At 40.4% G+C, this 13,048-nt stretch overlaps 1 protein-coding gene across 2 annotated transcripts in view; it reads left to right on the forward strand.

The window, feature by feature from the left end:
* Positions 1-13,048, forward strand: part of slc16a10 (solute carrier family 16 member 10) — a 42,181-nt gene that overhangs the window by 8,910 nt on the left and 20,223 nt on the right. The window lies entirely within an intron of this gene.

A 13,048-nucleotide genomic window follows, 5' to 3' on the forward strand; every position in this document is an offset into this window, starting at 1 on the left:
TGATTGGTGTGTGTTAAGGACAAGACGCCATCTGTCACAGCATGTCAATTTGTGGTGGCATTTGAAATTCCTTCAGAAATGAAAATCTCATAATCAAATTTGTATGGGCCATGTGTGTCCTTTCACTTTGGGGACCATGGCTTGGCTATTGTTAAAGGACTCCAGCTGGAAACACAATGAAAAACTATTGATGCCTGTTCAGCTTGCTTGCCGGGAAGAATGAATATGAATATGACCCTGAATTGCTTTCTGATCTGATGCCTATGCAGTTGTGACATTTCATCTAGGGAAGCTGCGTGATCAGATGATCCTGACAGCTTCTGATCAGGAAGAAGCTCAGTTTGTACCAGAAGTTTGATGCTATTTATTTGACCTGTGGCACAACATGGCACCAACTGCAGTGTGTATCATTTCAGGTCACAAGTCAGGTTGCTTGATAGATTTCACGCAAATTGTTACATTTATTGTTTTAATAATTTATCTTAATTAGTTCCTGTAGTTTTTATGAATCTGAATTTCCTGTTCTGTTAAGTCAGTAAATTACTTCTTTACAGCTCCACAAAGCTCATTGTTATTTAATTAACTAACACTAAGCTGGTTGAGACTGTAGAAGGATTCTTTATGATTAGCCATAAGGAGATTTAAACATAAAAAATATGTTGCGCTGTATGGCACATTTTTGTCTCAGCAGGATCTCTACAGTGTTAGCTAGTCACATCACTCAAACCAAAGAGAGACCCCCTTTTTTTTACAGCATCTCGGTCTGTATTATCAGATTATCAACACTAAAAAAAACATTGTTATACTTCCGACAATAAAAAATTGTAAACGGTTTGCTGAGACAAAATGTCAATTGCACTTATATGGTCTTGTGGCAGGACCAAGTGGGACCTTGATGAATTTCCCAAATGGGACATATTCTGTATTAGACACGTTTATCATGACAGGCTGATGGACGTCATCAGCTCTCACATAGCAGCTGTTGTGTTCTCTAGTGCCAAAGATAATGCGCATCAAACTGGGAAATCATAATGTGTAATGCTGGGGCGGGGAGGTCCGGCCCATAGCCTGGCCTGAACTGTCAGGTCAGTGTCCTTTACATCTGTGTTACAGGCTCTGGTTCCCTCTCTGTGGGAATGCCAGATGGGTTTATTCCTGGGCTTTGTGCCATAAAAGCCACTTGCCTGTAGTCTAATGTTAGAGACCTGAATCTGAAGTAACCTGAACTCATGTGGTTGACTGACGTTCATGTCATTAACAAGAAGTCATCTGACCATATTTTGGCTGAAAATTATTTTCACTCAGTGTGAAAGTAAAACATAGAGGGGAGAATGACAGATGAAGCTGATGTTTTGTTCCTGGATGTGAAACTAACACACTGACGGTTAAGTTGAAAATATTGTTTTAGTATCTCTGTCTGTGAGGGCCTCCCATGCTGAGTGTGAGGTAGCCAGGATATGTGTTTCACGATCACTTACACACACAACAACAGACTTCACTGCAGTTAGGCAGCTGACGTGCTAGTAATCGGTTGGAGTTTGACCTGCCTCTGCCAACATTAGATTAAATATATTTAAGTGCAGTAGCTATAAATCCACCAACAAGAAATATGACCTTGACCCAGGTATGTTTGTGCAACACAGACTGGATGTTGATGCTATGGATAACCAGATTCTTAAAGGAATTGTTTGACATTTTGGGAAATACGCTTATTTGCTTTTAATTCAATTCAATTCAATTTTATTTACATAGCACCAATTCGTAACAGAAGTTATCTCATTGCACTTTTCCTATAGAGCAGGTCTAGACCGTACTCTTTATAATATTATTTACAGAGACCCAACAGTTCCCACCATGAGCAAGCACTTAGTGACATTGGCAAGGAAAAACTTCCTTTTAAGAGGCAGAAGCCTCGAGCAGAACCAGACTCAGGGTGGGCTGCCGTCTGTCGCTGCCGGTTGGGTTGAGAGAGAGCGAGCGAGCGGGAGGTAAGAGAACATACAGTAGCACAATGCAAATTCCACATAGAATTTTTAAATAATAATAATGTAATGGTAGTGGTAATATCAATATTAATAAAATAGTAATAGGAATAATAGTGATAGTAGCTGTTAACGAGCACGAACATGGTCTTTACAGTCTAGACCTGCTCTATAGGAAAAGTGCTATGAGTTAACTTGGTAACTGAATGGCACTATATAAATAAAACTGAATTGAATTGAATGTCTGGGGGGTTATGTGTCAGACCACTTATTGGTCTGGAGCAGTAACTTCCAGGAGTCTCCACTAGTTGCCTGGCCACCACTCCCAGTAATAAAATTTTTACATTTACGATTTGTGTCCATCAAATGATTAAAAACATGGATAGTTAAGTCCTGCATCAAAGTAATCTGGTCTAAGTTTTGCTGAACAGTGGCCACTGTGGCAAAACGTGGCAACTACAGGATAATGGTAATGGTTACATATAGTGTAACAATAGCACAAGAGGGGGACTCATAAAGTCAATGAACTAACTCAGTAATGACAGTTACACAATAGTATCAAATGTAAAGTTTGCTAACATTAGCTAACTTTAGCCACCATAAGCAACTGGTCATACCAGACCAAGTAAGGCTGTAGGAGCAAAACCTCTGAGTGCACTGGATTGAGCAAGGGTGCGTTTTATTGTTCATGAATTCAGCTTTTCATTTGTAGAAGGAGGAATGTGTTTTTTATTTCAAAAGTTACAAAGTCTTGCTTTAATTGTTCTTTTTAAGTTTTTTTTTAACTGTCTCATCAGAATCTTAAAGTTGTCATAGTTTTGGGGTTTTGTCCTGTTTCCTGTTATTTTGTAGTGTTCTCCTCTGTCTTGTTGTTTTACTTCCTGTCTTTGTTTGCTTTCCCTCCAGTTTAGATTGTTGGCCCTGCCTTGATTAATTGCACCTATGTCTCGTTGTCCCCCCTACCTAAGTGTATTTAGTCCGGATTTTTTCATTTGTTCAGTGTCAGTTTGTTGTTTGCATTTGCATGTGGTTTCCCTTTTGTTCAGTTTGGACTTTTCTTCTGTTCCTTGTTGACCTTGCATGGATTTCTGGAGTTTGTACCTTGCCTGCTCCTTGTCGGATTTGTTTGCCTGTCTTGGACTGCCTTCCCGATTTGGACCTCTGCCTGCCTGACTATCCATGTAAGCCTTCCCCTGTAATAATTTTACTGAACTGCCTCTGCTCTGCCTCGAAGTCTGTGTTTGGGTCCTATTCCCTTATGTTCCCTGTTTCCCTGCGTGACTCATACGACGGAACGAACTGACCATAAAATGGACCCAGCGGACTTTAGTTCCCTCTCCGAGGAGCTGCAGGAGGAGACTGCACTTGTCCATAGCAGGCTCTACAGACATTGAAAACAGGCTGGCTGCTTATTCCTTAATGGAGAAAGCAATTTTTGTCAAGCCCCAAGCTATTGGTCATGCTGGCTGTGGCTACAAACTTATCAGTGATTTCTACCCTCAAACAAAGCCTCCAGCCTTCACCCCAGTCTGCTAGCAACCAACCTGATTCCCGGCCTGCTAGCAACCAATAAGCTAGAAGCCAGGCTACATCCTTGCCTACTAGCCTGTGGGGCGACTGTTTAGTGGTAGAGTGGGTCGTCCACCAATCGGAAGGTCGGCGGTTGGATCCCGGCTTCCCCCAGCCCACATGTCGAAGTGTCCTTGGGCAAGACACTGAACCCCAAATTGCTCCTGAGGGCTGTGCCTTCGGTGTGTGAGCAGTTCTGCACCAGTTTTTGCACCTTCTGGAACCCCCCCCCCCCAGAAGAAAGCATGGCTCCCGCCAATGTCGTTCATCATCGCTGCTCATCTTCACCGCATCACCGGGGCCTTCAGCAGTCCTGCCTGGACACCATTTCCTGCGCCGCGGCAGCCCCCTGAACTCTCTGCTGGGCCTGGCTCCTGGTTCGTTGCTGGCTTCCTGTCCTGCTGACCTGACCTACTTGGCCCTTCAGCCCTGCCTCCTGGGCGACCCCCTGACTTGCTTTGCTCTTATGTCCAGCCCCCGGGCCGTCCGCCCTAGGTTCCCAGCTTCGCACCTGTCCAGCCCCCCCGGGCCGTCTGCCTGAGATCTTCCTTGTGTTCCCAGTTTCCCTGCGTGACACTGATACGACAAAAGTAGCATCACTTTCTCTAATTTGTGTAATTTCCCCAGCTGAATCCCAGCCAGGAATTGTCCCACCCGGTTTTAAAAGTAGATGTTCATGTATGTCTCTTTAATATGTCTATTAAATGTATGAAATAATATAAAATATGTATGTGGTCATTGGATTCAAATGTAACATGGCTGTTTCTGTATATCCTACAGACTTTTAAAGACTGGATTCAGGAGCTCTAACAGCTGTCTGGCATGGGCAACTTTTAAATAAACAACACTACAGTGACTGAATCACTCCAAAAAACCTTGACAAGTTTTAAGCATACACAGGTTACTAATTGACAGGCCGTTTGATCTCAGGCGCATGTAAGCTTGAGCCTAAGTTAAGGTGAAGGGAAGAAGAGAGAAAACCAAGAGCAGGTAAACATGTTAGAAGCAGATCACCGCTTTAGTGGCAACACGAGGACCAACTGTTTGGCCTCTTGCACCTGACACACATCGACAGGCCGCAGCCTGAGGGGCTAGAGAACACATGAGCAAATGGCTATGAAGACCTACTCTCTCTACCTCGTAGTCAGTATGACAACCATGTTGATTAACAGGGAGTACACTCCCATCTGCAAGTTGGGTAAGTTTGTAAATGCTCAGAGCTCATCATACACATCATACATCACAAACAGCACCACATGAAACCATACTGAAAAGATAAGATTCTGAGTTATATGATCAGTCTGGTCTTTTTATCTGCATGGAGATCGTGGCAATTATTAAAAGCGGCAATGTGAAGCAAAGTACAGAGCATCTTTTGAGCAGGTTAACAAGGGTTAATTTTGCTAACAAGGGGGATGGTGTCCCCCCTAAAATCGCCTACTGGTTGTAAGCCTGTTTTACACCTAGTTTAAAACACCAATGATAAACTACATACATACAGTACATGTCTAATGTGTGCCTTCACTGATTGTAAGGTGTTTTTGTGATGTCAGCACATCACATTTGTGTACATCTATTGCAATTAGGGCATAAACATCTTAAATATTTAGTTAGCACACTCGCTAAAGTGATTTCAAAGCATCTTCTTAGAACTAGACAATAGGGGTCTGTGAAGTAAAAATTTTAAAATTATTTTTATTTTATATAAAGTCACTGTTTGTCTGCAGTTCAGTAACCTGGATGATTGAATTACTATAAAGCTTTTTCATTCTGCAGATACCAATTCTGGAGATATTAAGTAAAGACTAAATCCTAACTGTGGCCTGGAGCCATTTGTATACTATGCACTGAAAAAGGGGGTGGACAAAATGCTCCCCCAATCACCAACCAGCCCTGACACACCACCCCCTTCCCTTTCTTCTGACATGAAACACAACTTCCATTTAACATATTATTAACATATATTTTTTTCATTTCTCCACTCCAGAGAGAAGCCATTCCAAACATGCATATGATGTGTTTTTTCTCTATTTTATGCACAGCCATAAATTACTCTGTGGCTGCTTCCCTGACTTTTTGCTGTGTCATCAGGCATAAGGTTTCACTTCCTGTGGTGTGAGGCCAGAAAACACATGAAGGACATGAGTTGGAACTTGGGATGCAAGTGTACAAAAATTTGTGTTTCTCACTGCTTCTCCCCCTCCAGCGCCTCCAATGGAGCAGCCCAGTATAAATGGCTTCCAGCTGCTGTAAGCAGGAAATGGAGTAATGGGTGTGATGCTATAGGGTCCACTCAGGCCCAGATGTGTATCTGTAGCACCGTGAGGCCCTGATTTAAGGTTATAACTGGGGTCTTTGTGATTGAACAGCAACAGCTGTAAAGTTATACTTTAACAGGATTGGTTGTTGTACAGTAAGACCACATTAAGTCTAAGTCAGTCAGTTTGTCAAAGGGATAAAGCTTGAGCTGCGAATAGTAGCTAGCTAATTTCCTCAGGTACTTCCATGCTAAAAAAAGGCTTCACCTACAGGAATCTCTGCTTTATAGCATCCATTCAGGCTTTAACTGGTTTTCCGTCATCTACTTATGTCAGGGGAAATTATTGTAGACAAAGTTGCCTAAACCTTACCAGACTTGACAGAACTGGATGGGACTGAAACCATGGACCTGTGCCAGTAACGATTATACCACCCTACACTGCAAAAATGTCAGTTTGAACTAGTAATGAAGTCTCATAATTAGTCTTAAAGGGGAACGCCACCAATTTTATACATGAACATTAGTTCAAAAGTCAAAAGGAGCACTACTCAGCCTAAGGATACTGTTGTATAATGTCTTGTGTGACTCTGGAGAAGCTTTGTCTTTTTTCACTGAGTATCCCTAGAGCATTTTGTGTTTTTCTTTTTCTTTTTTTTTTCAAACAAGTGAAAAATTCTGCCAGCATAGTGGGAGAATTCCATTTAATTCCAATAAAACCTTTGTCAATATCTTCAAACAAGGCCAAAGATGGAGACATTAATTTGTTTCATGTCTTTTCAATAAAATCTAATTTGAAGACTGTAATCTGGATTAACTAAATTCAGGTAGATATTTTTTGCAGTGCATCTCCAGCTGTTGAAGTAATCCTGTCCAAGTAGGGATTAATTATGAATCATAATTGGTCAGGATCTGTAGTAAATGAATAACTGGGGCTTTCCTAATTAAGGCTTGACTGGACCATTGTAACACCAAGATGCACAGGTAGAGCCCTGAAACACGTGGCTTTATTTAAAATGAGGAAATACTGTAAGGAAAAAAACACATTCACTGCATTTAATATCTTGCTCCCACTTAATCTCTGACACGCCTGTCACTAGTAATAAGAGAGTCGTTGCTCTGGCAACACATGCATCGACTTGCATTTTAGTTCAACATCAACTTCAGCACTTCTTTGGCTTTTAAAACGGTTGCTCTTCGGTCCCATTCAAGTCCAGACTATACATTTTCAAAGAACACATCTATCATCGGTTTTGGCAAGTGCCGCAAATTTCAAAGCAGGCAAAAGTCAGTTGTGGAGACTTTCCAGCACTTGTGGCTGTTCTTCTGTTATTGCAGCTCCCCTCTGGAGAGACATTAGTAATGAGTTTCAGCTATGTGCCAAACATGTTCAGCTTAACATAGGCCACAGCTTGTAAACCCATTAACCCTGCTGCTTGCTCTGTATTTTTTTTCAGTGGGTTTTCCATTTTTTTCTAATGAGACAAGCAGTAGAAAACAGAGCTCTGTCACAATGTAATCCAAGGCCAGCTGGGAAACACAAGGGTCTCTACACCAAATTCTACACCTTCACTTTGCTTTTCTTAACTTCCTTTTTCTTTCCTTCTCTTTCCCTCTCTCTCACTGTCTTCACCAGAGAATAATTTGCTCTGCCTCGTGGGAGCCAATAGTGAGTTCAGTACAGCGTGGTCCACTTCTTGACCCCAGGTCAGTGGGTCTAAAACTCTGATTGTGATGTGAGCTAGCTGGTGAGGATGCTTCATGGAGGTTCTATTGCAGCAGCAGTTCAGCCCAGTGCGCAGCTCAGTCATTACTTCAGCCTGTGGAGATCCAGTGAGCCTGGATCTTGCCCTGGTACGAATGTGTTCCCATCCAGTACTGAACAGGCCAGAGGTTTGTGTTGTCTTGCAGGTAACACTAGACCTGTACAGGAGGCTCTGTAGATGCTGTAACACAGTGATATGTCAAGCGATGTTTGTACATATTTTCAGTAGCTGCAACAGTGGTTTGTTTGAGATAAACGGAGGAATTGGATAGATAGCATTTGCAGTAATAGCCACAATGGCTGAATGGACAAAGAAAAAAGCACCACCTACAGAAGTTCAAATTTCACCAGAAAATCCGAAACACATTGTACTACTGGCCACTAGTACACTACTAAAACAAAAACAAATGGTCATTGCAGTATATTCCAATTCTTCTAAATATCAACACAAATGATAAGAAAACCTTATTAAGCTGAATTTACCACCAAGCTTCTACAACATGTACTTTGACAAATTTTTTATCAAATCATTTTTATAATAACATTTTTATTTCATGTGCTGAGATTTAGCCCCAATGCCCTTAGATGTGTAATTTATCTAGGCTTTCGATTTATTTAGTTTTACAGTGAATTTGTGATGAAGTCTGATGAAAATCAAACACTTTTAGGGTAAGATAAGGGCACTGTAAGGCAGTTTTTTTGTTAGACAAAGAAACTTGGTAATTACTAAAAGAAAAAATACAAATGCCATATATTCAACTTCACATCATCAAAAAAAAATTTCAGTGGGTCAATTTAGAGAAGAAAGAAGAGAAATCAATACAGACATAGCATGCCTATGGTTCTACATTTTTGTCTTCTTGTTGGGTAGTCCTTTTGTTAAACGGTGGTATCTTATGTAACAGCAGTTAAATCAGTATGTCTGTCTGACAAATGGTTAGGCATTTTATTGCAGTTAAGTTTAATGAAAGTATCCACACACTTGAATCTGTGCAAAAATCTTGTTAATTAGTGAGCTTTTGGTTGACCATTTGATTGTTGGGACAACAGAGCATTATTATGTGCTTGGTGCTGTTTGTAAAAAGAGACAAACTCCCATCCACTCGTAAGATAGCTTGTGTTCTACTAGTTTTGTATTCCACATTGTATATTTTGCACAGAGGGTGTCTTTAATCTGTTGTCATGTTTCATTTGAAAAGCTGAAACATGATGGGGTTTTTTGTTCAAATTCTAAGCTAAACCGATTCTTGATACTAACATTTTAGCACCTTCACATTCAACATCTACACACTCCAATGAATCTCATACAGTAGCCTATGTAGGCATGTATGTAGGCACTGTACTCTGACCAAGCCTAAGGGTATCTTTGAAATCTGCTGCACTGCATGTTCCTGATTTTCAGCTGACATCCCATAACTTGAATAGAATAAACTGACATTATTCAATAGTTTTTTAGCTGGTACAAGACTACATCGACTCTTTGTAAGCTGAGGAAGCTCTTTGACCAACTCTTCCATCTGTGAAAAGTAGTATTAGTTTGTTCAATGTTTACATGTTTTAAGATTCTGAAATGTGCAATCTAATGAATATACAGTTTAAGGCAAAGCATTGACATGAACTGTAATTAGTAAAGACATCTTTTACAAGTATTTACATAGCAAAGACTTAATTTGAAAAAGCCGGTTTCATTAACATTACAGCTACATCATGGCAAAACACCCAGAGAGAAATGATAAACCCTACTGCATGGTTCCATGTTGATGTGGTGATACAGAGGGACATCTGGTCCTGTTTCTGGTTTGTTGGCAGTAAGAGCAGTTGATTTATTAACACCTCTACCTCCTCAGTTTGTGTTTCTTCCAGTGTAACAGCCTGAGACATATGGCAAAGTGGTGTCTGATGTTAAATGAAGCCTGGCTTCATTCTCCATGTTGGAACTAGATTTTAGCCGGAGTATCTTTAGTCAACAGATTCCTTCCCTGTGCTTCAGGGACAAACTGTTTATTTGACCAAGCCAGGAAAATGGTCTGTCACACCACTTCAATATGAGCCAAGTATGCCTGTCCATTAGTTGGTTCCATTAACTTTGGTTAATAGATAACTCTTCAACCAGCTGCTTTAATGCAAGCTTTCTGAATGAGTCTGTCATCAGGGATCCATTTAGGGCCATTCTGTTCTTTACTTATTTGATATTCTCTGCCAGTGAACTAATTTGTAAAAAGTAGAAATTACAAAAGTAGAAATTATGATTTGATTAAAAAATATATTCACATACAGCATTTATGTTTAGGAGGACAAAAATGGTGTGTTGGTGATCTTTAGTAAATTTACCATAACCAGTAAGCTACCAGCTATGATAGGCTGACTGCACAGTTGATATATTTCCAACCTGAGTCAGTTGTAAGCAACACAACAACACCGCGTGTTACGATTAAGAGTGTGTGAAAGCTAGTTAGCAAAAGAGTAGAGACATAGTTACATAATTAGCTAAAAGTAACCGATAAATGGTTAGCTAAAAGTAAATGGAATAACAATTTAAATACCTTAAAGTAATGAATAATCAGTTAGCTTTTGTTAGCTAAAAGTAAATGTTAGCTAAAAGTAATTACTAAACTGTTGAAATAGTCAGCTCCAAATAATTAATAAACAGTTCAAATAGTTTGCTAAAAGTAATTAATTAACTGTTGAAATAGTTAGCTCAAAGTAATTACCAAATTATTCGGAACCACTAGGCAGCACGAAAGGGTCAAACAGCATGATTACTGGTGATAGGACTTTCAAATGTTGAACACAAAAGATTCAAGTCTGAAGTCTGCAGTTCAAGAACTCTCTTTGAATCCATTGTGTCTGGTTTACAAGAGGCAGAGTTTTATGCAGTTTTCACTGCTGTAGGTTTGGTCATTGTGGGGTGACTGGGTTCAGAACAGAGGGGTTTCCAGCAAGGAGTCTTTAACAAAGCAGACAGACGACTTAGGGCAACTCTGCCTCGTCTGTCAGCGTTCAAGCGGGGCCCGCGGCTAACGTCGGATGTCACTGGGACAGAGAGAATCCTGATATTACATTTTTCAATCTGGGATTCCTCTTTGTCTGAAGCGTAAATGCTTTTAAATCGAAAGAGCCAGCAGATGAAACCACAACAGCAATTTCCTGTTGTCCTTGAGGGATGCTTTACCCTTCTTGTTCACTGCCATTTATTACATTATGTAGCTTAAAGCAGGCTGATATCCACACAAATATGAGACCAGGCAGAGTGGACCCCATTGCATTTGGTGCATTTTTCTGACTGCAGTGTCTGGAATAGATCCTAAGAAGCTTTGACAGTGTGTTGGCTCACACAGGGAAACCAGAGCAGGGCACTGAGCGAGAGGAAGGTACCTCAATAGAGGTTACACGTCAGTGTTTTTACACATGGAACTATACATATGTTCAGCTTTTGACAAAGGAATATCGCTGCTCTGTGTCCAGTAAACATCTGTTGATCTTACCAGGTTTGGTTTGACTCACTCCAGCACTGAGAGTAAGCAGGTTTGGCTATGTTTTTGACAAGACAAATGAGTATCTAACCACTCAAACTTTAGCATCTGTACAAACTATAAAACTCATATAAATGAATTGGAGCACAGCAGTGTCCTGAAATGTACATTTATAAATACTTCTGACTTTTACTCTGATCCCCTGACTTCTCATTCATTGCCATCATCGGATCAAACATTTTAATTTGTCAGATACTTTGGTTGATTTATCAAATATGTGCAAAAATAATGACATTCCCATCAGCCTCAGCTATACTTTGTGTTTAGTGCTATTTTGCATGTTAGCTGCTCACAGTACATTTATGTTTAATCCTGTTAGGGTAGCAGGGTGTTTTTATTCTGAGCTTCTGTACTGCGTCATAACTATCTTATGGGGCAACCTGAGAGTGTATAATACTCTGACAGCATGGGGTGAGATGAGGATTCAGGGAGAATAAAGACACAGCAGTGAAACCAGTAATAACCCTGAAACTTGACACAGTGGTCTCCCGTTACTCACGTAAAAAACTGACAACAACAACACTCAAACTCCAGCTTTTCTACATTTTCCCACAGGTTTCCTCTGACCTTGCTTCAGAATCGAGAAAAACAATTTCTGCTGTGTTACATGTGCAGGCTTGTCATTAACATGTCTAGTAATTTCCAACCCTACCTTTGCCGTTACAGTATCTAGTATAGCATGTGTGATTTCACTGGAGACATTTCTACCAAAACATGTCCCTGACTCCTGGCTTCCACATCCTCTTTATGGTCAAAGGCACAAGGGCTTGCACAATTAGTGTATGTGTGTGTTTTGTCATGTGTTTTTCCACTCCCATCTTCATGTTTGCTTCTTTTCCTTGATAAGAATAAAAGCCAGAAACAATATATCTAAAAGCTTGCACTCCATTTCTATTTGTGAAGCATTTCTAGAGCGACACCTGTTGTTCCCAGCATATGTCAGCACATACATGCCTGTCTTAAAATAAATAAAAACAACTTGTGATAAGGCCTTAGAGATAGAGGTTCTCTGAGTCTGCCGACAGTTATCTACAGACACTTTTCTTTGATAAGTCCCACAATGATCACACCCTACTAATCTTAACATACATTAGAAGTCTGCTGCAGCATGTGACAGTGGTATTGAACCTTAGACTCAGAGAAGACTGCTGACCGAGCATTAAGATAACATTGCGGCTGTTTCCTGTAGTCGTCCTAATGGTCAGAGTTTCAGCTCGGACATTTCTTAGAGGCAGATCTGAAAAATAATCACTTTGGTTGACTTAAACAATAAATAGTTTTCTGCTCTGCTAACATTAGACTGAAAACATTTCAAATACTGAAAGGAAGGAATAAGAGACCAGCTTTGAAGTACAATCTAGTCTTGCTGAGGTTAGTCAGTGAGCCCAGGTAAAGCAGTACACAAGATATTTTATGCAAACCTCAACCTAGGGATTGGCAATATGCATTAATATATTATAGTGTTATCCTAGCAATTTAGTATTTATACATTCATAGTGGAGTGGGGGACTTGCAAGAAACCTAGATCCTACATTCCCCATAATGCAACCGACCCTTCCTGCCTGGTAAACACCCAGGTCTTTTAAACTCCTCACCCCAGTTTGTAGTTCCAGTTCCAAGCACAGGCTGAGATAACCCTGGTGACATCACCAGGCTTATTTTTCAAACTTGAAAAAGCTCCCCCAGAAGATATTATGCAACTGTTTTCAGGCTGAGTAGTTCTCCTCTTGACTAGTAAACTGACCTGTATGTATAAAATTAGTGGAGTGTCCCTAATAACCAGACAACAGATATTTGTCAACCAATAGAGATTATCCTGCACAGTTTATACTGAGGTAACTATCTCTTTAATATCTCTAGTTGTATTAGACCAATGAGCAGGGCTGCTTTTTTGGTTATAGTGGATTTATGCATGTGATGGGCTAAGGTGAAGTACCTTCAT

Source organism: Siniperca chuatsi, linkage group LG16, assembly GCF_020085105.1.
Source record: "Siniperca chuatsi isolate FFG_IHB_CAS linkage group LG16, ASM2008510v1, whole genome shotgun sequence".
Classification (NCBI taxonomy): Eukaryota; Metazoa; Chordata; class Actinopteri; order Centrarchiformes; family Sinipercidae; genus Siniperca; species Siniperca chuatsi.